This window comes from Ursus arctos, unplaced genomic scaffold (genome assembly GCF_023065955.2).
Source record: "Ursus arctos isolate Adak ecotype North America unplaced genomic scaffold, UrsArc2.0 scaffold_22, whole genome shotgun sequence".
NCBI lineage: Eukaryota > Metazoa > Chordata > Mammalia > Carnivora > Ursidae > Ursus > Ursus arctos.
In genome coordinates, this window is record NW_026622897.1 from 61,464,260 (window position 1) to 61,480,374 (window position 16,115).

General features: G+C 38.1%; 1 protein-coding gene across 2 annotated transcripts in view; it reads right to left on the minus strand.

The window, feature by feature from the left end:
* The window catches only part of DENND2B (DENN domain containing 2B), a 165,713-nt gene that overhangs the window by 146,590 nt on the left and 3,008 nt on the right, over nucleotides 1–16,115 (minus strand). The gene's annotated exons all lie outside the window — the stretch shown is intronic.

Consider the following 16,115-nt stretch of genomic DNA (forward strand, 5'->3'; position numbering starts at 1 on the left):
AGGTTGTCCCAGATGACCTTAAAGTTTTCTAGGGCATGCTTTTCCACATATCATTTCCTTTTTTAAAATTTCTTTCTTTTTTTTTAAAGATTTTATTTATTTATTTGACAGAGAGAGACAGCCAGCAAAAGAGGGAACACAAGCAGGGGGAGTGGGAGAGGAAGAAGCAGGCTCATAGCTGAAGAGCCCAATGTGGGGCTCGATCCCAGAACGCCGGGATCACGCCCTGAGCCAAAGGCAGATGCTTAACGACTGTGCCACCCAGGCGCCCCTTTTAAAATTTCAAATAAAAATAGCATGCTTTCTTTAAATAGCAAATCTTAAATGCTAAAGATTGAAATCATCCTAAAATGTTTTTTAGAGAAACTAATTACTAATTATTAATCCATAACTTCAACAGGTACTATTTAATCCAATCCTGCTTTCCATTCCCCCTACATTTGAATAGAACCTCATTTCTAAAGCACCCCATATTTACCCTTGAACTTCTTCCATAAGCTTTAAGACTTAGGGCCAGTATCAACATAAAACAACTCTGATCTGTAATGTCCAGAAGCCCAGCATGACTCAGAAGTAACTATCATGACTGCAAAGGGATGACCTTGTCATTCCCTCTGGCTTTTTACTTTCCTCTTTTCCAAGACTGTCAAAAGGTGAATACGGCTTACATTCACATAGATGCAACATCAGTAGTACGAATCCTTGTGACTAGTTTTTGCAATCAGTAAAGCAAAATGGCATGAACTAGACTACTAGTTCCTAAAGTTGAGAGCCCTATGGAATCATTGAAGAAGCTTACAGAAATACAGATTCTGGCCCTAGTCCCAGACCTACTGAATTAGAATCTCCAAGGTTAAGAAACACTACACTATATTAATTGTAAGATCTTTGTCAGTTCTACATAGGCCAATTTTCCCTTGGAGGAAAGCCCCTCTATCACCACACACTCACACAGGCTTCCCAAAAGGAATCAAGCAAGATAATACACGAAGTGAAACATAATATAGCTCTTTCCTTTACAATAAGCAACTTCTTTAGGCACAATGGCCTTTATAGCCTACCTCTGAAAGAAAAAAATCCTTAAACTGAATTTTCAAAAAAAACCAATTCCTACTAACCAAAGATTTTAAAACAGATCATTGAGGAATCAGCATGTTTTGTTATACAAATATAGTGGCACTTATAGGCTACTGAAACTATTGATTACATTTCTATCTTTTGTAATCAAGTAAAATAATCCATAACAATTGACTAAATGTATATTCTATTAAAAGCTACTTAATTTTTAAAATTGTAGGAGATAAGAAGCACAGAACCCAAAATTGTGTGCAAAATTTTTGACATTGTGACTTAAACACACACACACACACACACACACACACACACACACACATTATAGTATATACATATATATGTAAGATGTATACCTGGCTGAAAACTTGAAAAACAATATAAAAGAATATATAGAGGGTGCCTGGGTGGCTCAGTCGGTTAAGCACCTGCCTTCAACTCAGGTCATGATCCCAGGGTCCTGGGATCAAGTCCCACATGGGTTCCTTGCTCAGCGGGGAGTCTGCTTCTCCCTCTCCCTCTGCCTGCCCCTCCCCCCGTTTGTGCACTCTCTCTCTCTCAAATAAATAAATAAAATCTTTTTTAAAAAAGAAAAATATAGAGAAAGAGAAGTCTTCTTTCCCACTCTTGTCCTCCAATTCCCCTCTCTTCAGGTAATCACTGTAGTTTCTTGTGTATTCTTCCAGAGATATTCAAAAGGAATGCAAAATTATTTATATGTGCATAATGCATTTTTGGGAGAAGAGGTCCATAGCCTGTAATAGATTATCAAAGAAGTTAGCAATCTCAAAAAAGACAAGAATTACCACTCTAGAGCAAGGCTAAGGGTTCATGCTCTACTCCAGTCCATGGGTAGGATTAGCAGAATTGCAGCCTTCGGTTTGCTTGTGAGTATTACTATGCACAATTCCAGACTACAAAATAGCTTCAGCAAGCAATGTTGGTTAACATGCAGATGTGGTTATAAAATGCCACATCTGTTTGTAAATAACTTCCTCATTTTTATGTTTTTCTTAAACAAACCCTCCAATGAATAGTTCCTTCTGTTACTGTGTTACCAGACTGACAGTGAAAATCTCCAAAGACAGTAAACATTTTCTCTCACAACCTGAAATTTTTCTTTTGCAATAAAAGAAAGATTTTATCTATATCTACATAGAATCTAAAGGGGGAAAAGTAACTTAGTATTCCTGATAGGAATAATGAACATAAATTACAAGGTTATTAATAAAGATCTTAAGAACCATATGTTTTAAGATAAACATTATTTTTGTCAAGATGGTAAATCTCATTTGGATTTCACTGATTATTACTTTCTTAAGTGTTATAATTGGGATTTTAACATAAAGCTACAAAAAAGTTATTAGTTTGTTTTCTCTTTTTCTCTCTCCCTCTCAAAAAAAAATTAATAAAAAGGGGGGGGGGCACCAGGATGGCTCAGTCCATTAAGCATCTGACTCTTATCAGCATCTGACTCTTATCATGATCTCAGGGTTGTGAGATCAAGCCCCACTGCGCTAGGGCTCTCTCTCTCTCTCTCTCTCTCTCTCAATTAAAAAAAAAAAGTTAACGTATTAAATGGCTAACTGAAACTGTTTTACTTACCCCCTTGTTCGGAGTAGAATTTGTTTCCTTGCCTGAATACCATGCAGTGCCTTTCACTCCTCCCTTCCTAAGTGCATGAGAGATGTAATAGATAAAATCAAGTTTCTTTTCCTATAATCAGCTTGCAAAAAGGTTCAATCTGACCTAGGTCCATTTATTTTTTGCTCTGTAATGCCATTTGGGGTTTTATTCCAAATACTGGCTACTTATTATTTAAAGCAAATATTAGGATAGCATGACTGATGATACTGGGCAGGCTGGACCTGGGAGAGAATAAAGAATAAGATGAGATGCTGGCTGCTCTTCAGATGGACTGGAAACAAGAAAAGGCTCAAAAGGCTAGAAGGTCTCCTCACTTGTATCTCTTGTTGAATGGTCCTTTTTCCTTCTCTCGGGGGCTTGAAGATAATATTTGATTGGGAGAAATTAAAGTTTAAAAGTTTACTGATTTGAAACACTAGTCCTTGATCTTTGTTCCAATGGTATCGGTTTTAGATCTAATCAGATATCCCTAGATTAAAGAATGATTTACCTTTGGGGCTCCTGGGTGGCTCAGTTGGTTAAGCGTCTGTCTTCAGCTCAGGTCATGATCCCAGGGTCCTGGAATCGAGCCCCACATTGGGCTCCCTGCTCAGCGGGGAGTCTGCTTCTCCCTCTCCCGCTCCCCTGCTTGTGTTCCCTCTCTCTCTCTCAAATAAATAAATAAAATCTTTAAAAAAAAAAAAGAATGGTTTACTTTTGTCACTAAGTTCACTGAATTTTGCCCAAAAAGCATCCTTGAAATAAGAATTGTGAGACTGTGATACCTTCCAGTCATTTTCCATATTACTTCCAAAAAAGTGAACCCGTAGCAAATGAGAAAAAAAAAAAGGCTATGGCTCAACATGTATTAAACATCTGCAAAAACCTGTTTTTGACATCATGTGGAATAAAAGAGAGTGAATCATATAAGCATATCTAAAATCTACTGAGGAAGATATGAATAAACAACTAGTCAGAATAAAATATGTGGTATAAAAGAGATAAAGAGGAGGAAATACAGGAATTTGCAGAAGTAGTAGAGTTTCTTACCAAGAACTGATGGAAGGAAGGTTGGAACTGGACCTTAAGTAATTGTTAGAATTTCTATTTCGACAAATAGAAAATAAGGGGAGATAAATCAAAACCAAAGGACTTGCCTGAGCTATGAAATACTAACTTTAAGAACAATGACTGCTCCTCATATAACTAGAGTAACAAAGGCTAAGAAGGCAAATTGGGTGGAAAACAGTTTGGCGGTTCTTCAAAAAGTTAAGCATACAATTACTGTATGACCCCACAATTCCAGTCCTAGGTATACACTGCAAGGATTGAAAACAGGTGTCCAAATAAATAATTTTGTACATGAACTTTCATAGCACTATTCACAATAATCAAAAGGTAGAAACAACCCAAGTGTCCATCAACAGACAAACTGATAGACAAATGTAGTATATTTATGTAACGAAATATTATTTGGCCTCAAAAAGGAATGAAACACTGATACATCCTACAATACGGATGAACTTGGAAAACACTATACAAGTGAAAGAAGCCAGACACAAAATGTCACGTATTCTATGATTCCATTAATATGTACTATCCAACATAGGTAATCCATAGAGACAAAAAGAAGTTTCCAGGGGATGGAGGGAGGGAAAATGGGTACAGTGTCTCCTTCGGAGGTGATGAAAATGTTCTGGAACTAGACAGAAGTGATGGTTGCATAACACCGTGAATGTAATTAATACCACTGAACTGTACATTTTTAAATGGTTAATTTTTATGAAGTTATATGAAGTCCTCCTCAAATTTTAAAAAAATATGTAGATATGGGTCTGTGGTAGATACAACAAATGCTTACTTATATTCTTCCTAGTCTCCAGAAGTTTATGTTTCACTCATCCTGCAGTTAGGCAGGGCCATAGGCTGTGAGCAGAAATGACACATGTCACTTCCAGGTCAAAGTACTTAAGAATGAGTGAGCGGGGCACCTGGCTGGTTCAGTCAGTAGAGCATGCAACTCCTGCTCTTGGGGTCGTGAGTTCAAGCCCCACGTTGGATGTGGAGCCTATCTTAAAAAGAAAAAAAAAAAAAGAATAAGAGATGTGCATGTCTATCTCCTTCAACCACAAAGCTCCAAAGCCATGTGAGATAATGGGGCAGAATGGGTCATTGAATAAACCAGTGCCTCCCTATTGACCCATGCTGGACATGTTGTAGGAATAAGAAATAGACTTCTATTGTCTTAAGCCAGGGAGTTGTTACTGCAGCAAAAGCTAAACCTACTCTGACAGGATCAGATCTAGGAAGGTCAGGAAAGCAATATTAAGAAATTTGAATCTTATTCTGAGGGCAATGTTTTTGAGGAAAAGAGTAACATGATGTGCATTTGAGGAAAATAATTCCGGAGGCAGTGCACAAAGTTAGAAACAAATATAGTCTTCAGCCGTGGTGCTCATCAGAAATTGCCTGAGAACTGTGGTCATCTTCCAATTCCTTTATATTTCTATAAAGAATAAAATACATGTTCTCAGGGGGAAAAAATCATCTGAGGAGTTTATAAAAATACAATGCTGTAGTCCATTCTGATTCAGAATCTCCAGAGGTAGGGTCTAGACACTTATAATTGAAAACTGTTTTATGGGAGATTCTGGACTACAGGTTGGAGTCAAGGGGAAGATGTCTACTAGTTCAGAGATGACCAATGTTACATGCTTAGTGGATTCAAATAAACAGTATAATAGAATAACTACTTTCTTGACAAATGGAATGATAAATGCTTAGGGGGTTTCTATTAAAATAGTCAGTTATGAAAAGGTTACTCACATTAACATTTGTATAGTCATAGTTATAACCCTGAAAATCTAAACATCAGTAAGTGGGGGGTGACAGTTTGTATGCGTCTACTCTATTGCTAAGTGGTAGCCTACCCCAGCATCTCTGATAGGCTGGGAAACATGGCTGACACGTTAGAGTCAAAGGACTGGAAGGCCAAGCTCTTCCTAGCACTCACATCTATCTTATTCTCCTTTCTTTCCTCTTCTTTTCTTGCAGGATAAACTAGCATTCCATTCTGTCTTTAGTTCCTTCCTCCTCACTGCGTATCTAACTCATCAGCAACTTTCAAGTCATCAAGACTTAAAGAGCCAAGATTTAAGGGCTCAAAAAATCTGGGTTACAGATACATTGGAAGCTGTCACTCTAAACTTCATGTGTGTGTGTGATTTATTAAGAGCCTCAGCTTTCCAGCATACAGATTCTTTTTTTTTTTTTTTAAGATTTTACTTATTTATTTGAGAGAGAGAGAGAGCATGAGCCAGGGGGAGAGACAGCAGAAGAGGGAGAAGCAAACTCCCTGCAGAGCAGGGAGCCCAACAGGGGGCTCAATCCCAGGACCCTGAGATCATGACCTGAGCTGAAGGCAGACACTTAATCAACTGAGCCACCCAGGTGCCCCTAGCATGCAGATTCTGATACTGTGAAGAAAGAGATTTTCTGACAACCAAAATTCAGTTTTGCAAAAACAAATCTTCAGAGCATCTCAGGAAAAAATGATCTCTGATAAACAGCATTGAAGTTGAATGACAAAAATTTACCATTTCTGAAACCCCACTGAAAGGTGTAAAAGAAATGGACAGGCTTCACTAAAAACCTCCCACCAATATGGACTACTGTTCAACTATCCTTTTTACTTATTCTTACATTTAGATTCTTTTTTTTTTTTTAAGATTTTATTTATTTGACAGAGAGAGAGACAGCCAGTGAGAGAGGGAACACAAGCAGGGGGAGCAGGAGAGGAAGAAGCAGGCTCCCAGTGGATGAGCCTGATGTGGGGCTCAATCCCAGGACCCTGGGATCACGCCCTGAGCCAAAGGCAGACGCTTAACGATTGAGCCACCCAGGCGCCCCTTAGATTCTTTTTTGCTTTCCACAGCAACTGTTCCAAGTCTGTATATTTTCAAAACTTCTAATTACTGTCAGCAGGCAACTTGCCTTCACTGCTGAAAAAGCAAAGGTGTGACTCCCTCAACATTCCCCTATGTCCTCTCCTATGCTTCCCCCCTCTTTATTTTGAAGAATAACTTCTCCTATGTTGGATCTTCCGTTTCCTGTGTCTCATGTCTTCCTCTTTCTTCTATCCCTTTTTTTCAGGTAGGCTCCACACCCAGCATGGAGCCCAATGTGGGGCTTGAACTCACAACTCTGAGATCAAGATCTGAGCTGAGATCAAGAGTTGGACACTTTACCGACTAAGCCACCCAAGTGCCCCTTTTTTTAATCCCTTTTGTAAGTACCTACTCCAATAGTTTTCTGAAAAGGGGTGTATAGGAGGTAAAAAAAAAAAAATTGATACTTTTCAAGACTGAAAATGATTTCAAACTATTCTCCCACTGGACTGACAGTTTAGCTGGGTAAAGAATTCTAGGTAAAAAATATTTTTGATTCAGATTTTACCTTTTTTTATGGTGTTTTTTTTTTTAAAGATACTTATTTGAGAGAGAGAAGGAGCACATAAGTGTGCTGGCAGGGGGAGGGAGAAAGGAGGAGGGAGAAGGAGAGAATCTCAAGCAGACTCTGCACTTAGCACAGAGCCCCCCTTGGGGCTTGACCACACGACCCTGAGATCATGACCTGAGCTGAAACCAAGAGCTGGATGCTCAACCAACTGAGCCACCCAGGCAGATTTTAGAAGGCATTGCTCCAGTAGACACGTGCTAATAGTGCAGCTGGGAGATAGAATGCTTTTTTTTTTTTTTTTTTTTTTTTTTTGTCTCTGGAAGCTTGTAGGATCTTTTTTTTACCTGAAACTTCATGATGATGTGCCTGGGTATAGGTACTTTTTCAAACACTGTTCTAAGGCACCTAGTAGGCCCTTTTAATCTGGAAGCTCATATCCTTTATTTAGTCCCAATAAATTTCTTATTTATTTTTATAAATTTCCTCCCCTAATTTTCTCTAATTTCTCTTTCTAGGACTCCTATACATATGTTGGACCTCCTAAATCGATCTAATTGTCTCTAATTTCCCTTTCTAGGACTCCTGTACATATGTTGGACCTCCTAAATCGATCTAATTGTCTCTAATTTCCCTTTCTAGGACTCCTGTACATATGTCGGACCTCCTAAATTGATCTCTTAATTGTTCATCTCATTGTCTTTTTCTTCTACCCGATGAGAAATTTTGCAAATTTTTCCTTCTAACTCTTCTGTCAAACTCTACATCTTATCACTGGCTTCAGGCAGTCTATGCTCAAATCTCATAAATAACTTGCCATTCCCCAGAAATGTCAAGAAAGTTAACACTTTTGATAGGCCCCATTAGAAGGTCGCCTCTTCAGTAAAGTCTTCTCTTACCCCTAGGCAGAATGAATTACTCCCTCTCTTTACACCCAAGGCACAGTTCACAGCCCATAACACCTGTTCACAAGTATTGCTCACCATAACCCAATCTGTTGATTCTGCTAGAATGTGCACCTCTTGAAGGTGTATCCATCTTCAACATCTAGTAAATGGCAGTCACCCAATAAATAGCTGTTGCATTACAGTAATTTCTGGGGTTTTTTAAAAGATTTTATTCATTTTAAAGATTTTATTTATTTATTCAACAGAGATAGAGACAGCCAGCGAGAGAGGGAACACAAGCAGGGGGAGTGGGAGAGGAAGAAGCAGGCTCATAGCAGAGGAGCCTGATGTGGGGCTCGATCCCACAACGCCGGGATCACGCCCTGAGCCCAAGGCAGACGCTTAACCGCTGTGCCACCCAGGCGCCCCGATTTTATTCATTTTAGAGAGGGAGAGTGAGTGCATGAGTGCAGAGGTGCAGAGGGAGTGGGGTGGTGGGGCAGAGGGGAAGCGAGAAAGAATAGGAGACTCCCCACTGAGCACAGAGCCCTACTCGGGGCTCATTCCTGAGATCCTGACCTCAGCTGAAACCAAGAATTGGATGCTTAACCCACTGAGCCACCCAGGCGCCCCTACAGTAATTTCAAAAGAATATATAGTATAAATATTTGACTATGTAATCATTAGCTAAGTAAAGAATGTAACCAGAAACCTAACCCACTAGAAAAAATTACATAAACTTAAAAATGCACCTGTGGATATTTTTAATCTTAAAAGATGATTATTTCTTAACCAAACATTCCCAATCTTATCCAAAGGCACATTCTTCATAGTCACTTACACATATGTAAATTCTGAATTTAAAAAGCTAATTCACTTTTAAAGTATCTGCTTACCCAAGCAGGCACCTGAACAGTTTCCTTAGAATACAGAATATACTTGTTGTTGTTGCTTGAAATAACCAAAAATAAAACAAAAAAGGCAAAAAAGAAATTTCTTTAAAATATATCACCCATATAAAAATGTTAGTAAGGGGTAGCCAACTCTCTGGTAATTTTTCCCAGAAATGTTAAGTGATTAAAGAGTAAGGCACAGAAAGATTCTCCTGAACACTATCTACTGCACAGCTGCTTGAGGGCATTACAAGGCTGAATAAAGAATGTTCATTCGTATACAGGGATTTAAGCACTGTTATGGGCTTTTTGTTTACTTTAGTTTTGGTTTGATTTTCTTTTTAAAACTATGCCCTAATGCCAAATCTTACATTTTTTTTTCTTTTTCCTGTTGAACTGATGCTATGTTAAGATATAAGCGCAAACATCTCATAAGTGTTTTAAATCCATCCAATTGTTTGAGAAGGCATACGTGCTGGGCCAATGAAGCCAAAACATTAGAGCTAGGAATTTTGATGAAGATAATAATTGCTTACAGACCAGCTTGTTTTAACTTGCTGAACAAAGAACACAATTTTATACCACATTTTCATCACAGGCTGCTTCTCTGCATAATCACTATTATAATGAACACTTTTAAAAGAGAGATTATCTACAGGTTAAAGAGTAAGGAAGTTATCAATTAGATTCCATCATCTTCAAAATTTCACTTACTCGAACTTTATATTAATTAAAAAAAAACTCTTTTTGCTGGCCTAAGCACTGTTTTGAATCTTTACAAACCATTTGTTTAGTGTGCACAGCATAAATCTAAGAACGAAGACACTCAGTTAATTTCTAATGCTGCCCTAGATGGCTCTATAGCCTTGGATATGTCAATAACTTCTTTGTGCCTTAGTTTATTTCTAGGACATCTCTATATAGCAGAACAGTTTCATCTTTCTCACATCTGAAAGCTGCATTCAGGCTCCGTGCCTATGTCAGGAGTTACTCATTCTCCCATTAAGTTACTTTCATCACTTACGGGCCCCTGCAATAATTCAATATTCAACCAATACTTGTTAAGGACCTACTCCGGGACAGGCAGTGCGGTGGGGGTAAGGATGAGCTCTGTTTCTGAGAGGACAGTAATATTAGTTTCCTGACTAACAGGATCGTCTCAGTCATCCTGCTTGTTTCACCCAACTCTGGATTTCCTATTCTTTACTTCCTCTGAAATACATAGCTGGAAGTCCTAAAAATTAAGGTGGTGTAGATTCACAGGATTGGGCTGAGGCCGTCGGTCAGTAATCAGATTGTTACTGGGCCAGGCAGTCTGGGGAATCAACATGGCTTCAAGACAGAGATAAGAAGTCATGGAAGGGATCAATGTCACCAATTCACATGACCAAGATAACTCTTTGTGCATGGTACCAGTGGTGACCCTAGCTTTGCCGAATCACTTTGCCCTTATAACTCCAGCCTCTAAGACAGAAGTCTCTGGACTCTGGGACTCTGCTGACTCTTGATTCTCTTAATGCAGGGAGCCATTCATCTCAGCACATAAGCCTTCAGTATCAGTAGTGTAAAAGCAGGGCCATGTCTTCCGACTACATCTGAAAACTTGTAAATTACAGAGACAAAGGGAGGGTGGGAAATGAGAAACCAATGTTGTCCAGAGTATCAAGAGGACAAGTTCTAATGGCAGACCTTGAATTTGAGACTCCGAACTTTGGATATGTGCTTATCACTCCCTATCTATCCATCCCATTGGTGTTTGCATGCCAGTCTGCTATACTCTGTCTCTGATGTGTTGCTTGCTCTAATCCTTGCCATTCAGAAGTTATCTTGGTCTGATCCATGGTCTTGTTCTGATCTTAGATCAGAACAAGAGGACCTAAACTTGCTCACATTTAACTGCAGTAGGTACCTCAAGTTATTATATCTTTCTGTATCTCAAATTTCTCATCTTTAAATTAACACATTTGCCATCATATTCCCTCAAGGATACATTTATACTTAATTGAAATAACATGCATTCTGGGATCACAATAAAGTTATAATATGCTCCTGTATTCCTAACTATATAATAAGTATTAAAAACATTTAAAAGTATTAAAAATATTTAAAAGTATTAAAAACAAATTTACTCCCTAAAAGAAATAAAAATTTTGAGTAATTTATTTTTTTTAAAGATTTTATTTACTTATTTGACAGAGAGAGAGAGAGAGACTACAAGCAGGGGGAGGGGCAGAGAAAGAGGGAGCTGCATAGTAGGGAGCCTGATGCGGGGCTTGATCCCAGTACCCTGGGATCATGACCTGAGCCAAAGGCAGATGCTTAACCAACGGAGCCACCCAGGCACCCCAACTATATTTTTTAAATATAATATCTACTTCATGTCCCAAAATATTTCTGAAATGGTATATGAAAAGAGAAAGAAAAATATAAGTAAATTAAGTAGAGCATACTCTTCAGAAGAAACTCAACAGTGGGTTCTGTTTCTTAATGAGGAAGGATTTTGAAAATGTTAACAATTATCCCATGATTAATCTTATGGGAAAGGAATATTCTAATTACACTGGGTTAACTCACTTTAAGGCTTTGATGTCTCTGCTAGTGAATTACTAAAACAGAGGCATTTTTTTTTAAAGAATTTAAAGACAAGAATTTTCATTGTGCTAATATAAAGAGTAGACTCTAAAGTCATATAAAGTATGCTTCTAAAATTTAAAAGAGCTAAAGGAGATTCCTCATATCAATTCCTAGGAGATGCCGTATCTGGAAGGGTAAACAGAAGCAAATAGTTTTCTGAAATTGTGCCAAGGCTACATGTCCACTGCCTGGCAGGAAATGCTTTTGGAGGGCCTAGATAAACACACCATCATCTTTTTTGGGAAAGATCTTCTCCTTTAGATTCTTACAGAGCAAATGTACTGAGTTTAAACTAGCATCATAAACACAATAAGCAGAAAAGGATTTTTAAATTGTGGTACCTCTGTCCTTCACTTTGAACATACATGAGCCTCACTGTTCAGCAAGCATAGACTCAATATGTACTTGTTGAAATTTGTGAAATTAAACCTTATCTTTCCATTAATTTTCATTACGATTTTCGTGAAGCTTTATCATATGAGAAATTTTCATTTAGCAGTAACTCCTCCCGCCGTCCTGGGATCGAGTCCCGCATTGGGCTCCCTGCTCCTTGGGGAGCCTGCTTCTTCCTCTGGCTCTCCTCTCTCTCTCTCTGTCTCTCATGAATAAATAAATAAAATCTTAAAAATAAAATAAAGCAGTAGCTCTCAATATTTTAACATTATACAATGATGTTTTCTTGCATTTATATAGCAAAGTGTTTTTCAAAATTATTTCACATCCATTATCTTTTCATTTTAACATCTCATTTTCTAAGTGCTAGCACTGAGACCAAGCTAGGACTTATGAGATGTTAGTATAAAACTTAAGTCAAAGATTACATTAGAGGACCACATCTAAAACCAATTAGTGTGAAACATTTTCTAGTACATTTCCCTCTGTCCATTCTATGCGTCAGATAATGGATCCCCAAACCCAACTAGTGTATTTACTAAAATCATCCCTTGACCTCACCTTTTACTTTCTTAAACTGCAAAAAGGATGATGGGGATCTAGCTGTTGACTCAGAACACCTACTATTAGCTGGAGAGACCTTCTGCCTTGTGTCAAGCCTAGTCAGCCCTTTTGTGCCTCCTCCCTCCACAAGCCTGCTTGCTCTATTTGGCTACAGTCTCAACCACCAATCTTCTTTTCCTCCTTTCTCATACTGAGAGCATCCTCTGCCCCACTCACCTTATGCCCAATCTTGCCCCGTCCACAATAGAGTAAAATTTCCCTGGCCCAAGGAACAAATACGAAAGGTGACATACCTCTCTACCTGCCACACCTTGTCCTATAGTCAGGTAACTTCGGATAATAACGTGAGCCACCTCAACTTTGGTGTCCATCTTCACATTTTACAGCCACCAGGCATAACTTCCAAAATCCCCCCCAACCCGCTCCCTCCCACCCAAATAGGACATCTTTGCCTTAGTTACTATTGGGTCTCATAGGGGAAAAAAAATACAGAAACTTTGTGTGTAGACCATTTTATGATCTCCCCACAATGTGAAGAGGATAGTGTATGACTGAAAAAAAAGTCTCAAAACTGAAGAATACAAATATTTGAGTGTAAACAGCATATTTTAAATAATACAATCACCCTATTCTCTCTTAAATTTTTAAATGTATTTCTATTATTTCTTAAAATGAGATACACCTATAATTATAATTAGGTAAACTTACTACAGGCCAGGGCATATAAGTAAAGTTTACCCTAAAACTGTTATAATTCTAACCCTGGAAATTTGGCTTCCTACTTGACTCGTGAGAGCTTCCTGAAATGGAAATACATTCCAACATCAATATAGAACAAAGACTTAATACATGACCGCTGAACAAATAAAGGAATACTGATAGAAATAATAAATTTCATCCTAAAAAAATATATAAAAGTAAACTTATGAGAGTCAAGAATTATATTTTAAAAGGCTACGAAGGATATAACATTGGAAGGGAACAGTAAGATCTAAATATTGACTTTTAAAAAGCTGCTGCATCTGTCAGGATATATTGTGTCAGTTTTTAGGACATTAAAACTCTACATAGGGACAATTACAGAATGATGGAGTAAGGAGGTTGCCAAATCATCTGTCGAAATGAACAATAAAACTATACAAAATTGTCCAAATAAGCATTTCAGGGGCGCCTGGGTGGCTCAGTCGTTAAGCGTCTGCCTTCGGCTCAGGGCGTGATCCCGGCGTTATGGGATCGAGCCCCACATCAGGCTCCTCTGCTGGGAGCCTGCTTCTTCCTCTCCCACTCCCCCTGCTTGTGTTCCCTCTCTCTCTGGCTATCTCTATCTCTGTCAAATAAATGAATAAAATCCTTAAAAAAAAAAAAAAGCATTTCAGCAATTGGGGGGGGGCAGAAACTGACCAGAGGTACACAATGGATTGAAAAGCATTTATTTTATAAATAAACAATAGAACTGCTGAACCTCTGTGAGGAAAGTGGGCATCTGGGACATCAGAGACCATTCCCATTCCCTAGTCCTGACCCCAGCGCTAACACGGTAGTTCTGTAAAAGCAGAACAAGCCATGAAAACCAGCAGTTCTGCTGCTGGAGGCAATGACTTGATTTGGTGCCCAGGGTATTGTCGGAAATAAGCGACCTTAGAAAACAAGTGGTAAACAATCGGGAAAACTCAACATTACAGCTGGCTGAGACTGCAGTATTGGTTGGGGCAAGCAACAGACCAGCCAGCAATTTAACAATGAGATCCAGGGAACAAGCTAGTCATAGTGGACCTTGATAAACTCTCATGCATGTATCCTGGGTGGTCTGGAAGGTATACCTGGGTCCTAGGTATGCATTGCCAGAATGCGAGGCCTTGCACACAACTGAAAATAAAAGTCGTAGCAGACTTGATGTTGTGTTCCCCAACCTGTACACAGATCATTTGGCAAACCTCTTACGCAACCTTGGGTGAGGCAAAGATTTCCTAGCAACCAAAAGCGCAATCCATAAAAGAAAAAAATTGGAAAATGGACTTCATCAACAAGATGTTTGTGTTTCGATAAACACCATTAAGAAAATGAAAGACATGACACAGACTGGGAGAAAATACTTACATATCACAAAGCTGATAAAGAATTCTTGGTCAGAACAAGAACCCTTATAACTCGGTAATAAAAAAACAAGCCAATTTAAAAATGGGCAAAAGATTTGAATAGACATTTCACAAAAGAAGAAATAAGAATGGCTGATAACTATAAGAAAATGTGCTCAATATCAATAGTCATTAAGGAAATGCAAATTAAAATCACAATGAGATAGTACTTCATACCCACTAGAATGACTATAATCAAATGATAAACAATAATAAGTATTGAGGAGGATGTGGAAAAACTGGAACCTTCGTACCTCACTTATGGAAATGTAAAATGGTACAGCCACTTTGGAATCTCTCATCATAGCATTATTCATAATAGCCCCCAAGCGGAAACAATTAAAAGGGCTATCAACTAGTGAATGGATAAACAAAACGTAGTATATTCATATAATGGAATATTATTCAGTCATACACAGGAGTGAATTACTGATAACCTGCTACAATACGGATGAGCCTGAAAAACATTACGCTGGTGAAAAACATTGTCTGGTGAAAACCAGACAAAAAAGGTCATGTATTGTATGATTCATTTAGCTGAACTGCCTAGAAAAGGCAAATTTATAGAAACAGCAAGCAAAGCCGAATAGTGGTTGCCTGGGTCTAGAGGCGGGAGCTGAGACGAACTGCATATGGTAGGCACAGGAATCTTTTTCAGTTAATGAAAATGTTCCAAAACTGGATTGTGATGATGTTTGCAAAATTCTATACTTATTAAAATTTATTAAATTGTACAATTAAAACAGGTGAATATAATGTAACGTAAATTATACTTCAATTCAATAAAGTCTTTTTTTAAAAACTCCACATGGATTCCAACTATTTATATCTACCAAAATTACCATTCCTTTAATCTCTGATAGTTTTTTTAAATGACAAAACTTTTCCCTAATCATTCCTGCCCTGCAATCAATTTTTTAACTTCCAATTTTTTAACAGGTTGTGAAAGCTAATTCTTAGAACTTTGATCCATTTTCTTTAATCTATATAATCAAGATGACAATTTTGATAATGAGTTTCTTTCATTCCCCAAAAACCCAATGAGTTGATGTAATCAGGCAAAATGAATGCTCTAATGACTCAGTCTATAATACTACTTTACAAAGCTGTAATGATTCTAAAGCTCCCTAAGTCTGCTGAAGAAATAAAAATACCACCTGTCAAATAAAATGATTTATACATTCTCTGGTATGTACAGTATAAATCATTGTCAACTCTGGCATGATACCCACTTTTACATCATAGGTTCTTAACCCTTTTTTGCCCTCTTCATGTGGAGAAACATAATTTACATTTGCTCTTCACTAGACTTCTTTTTTTCTCCTCAAGAAGTCCCAAATACAGCACCAATCTCTTTCCTCAGATTTCAGGAAAAAAGATGTCCTCCAACCCATCTATTCCCCAAAATATAACCTAGACAAGGTCTGTGTGTTCTCTGTAATGTATCTACCCTTGTG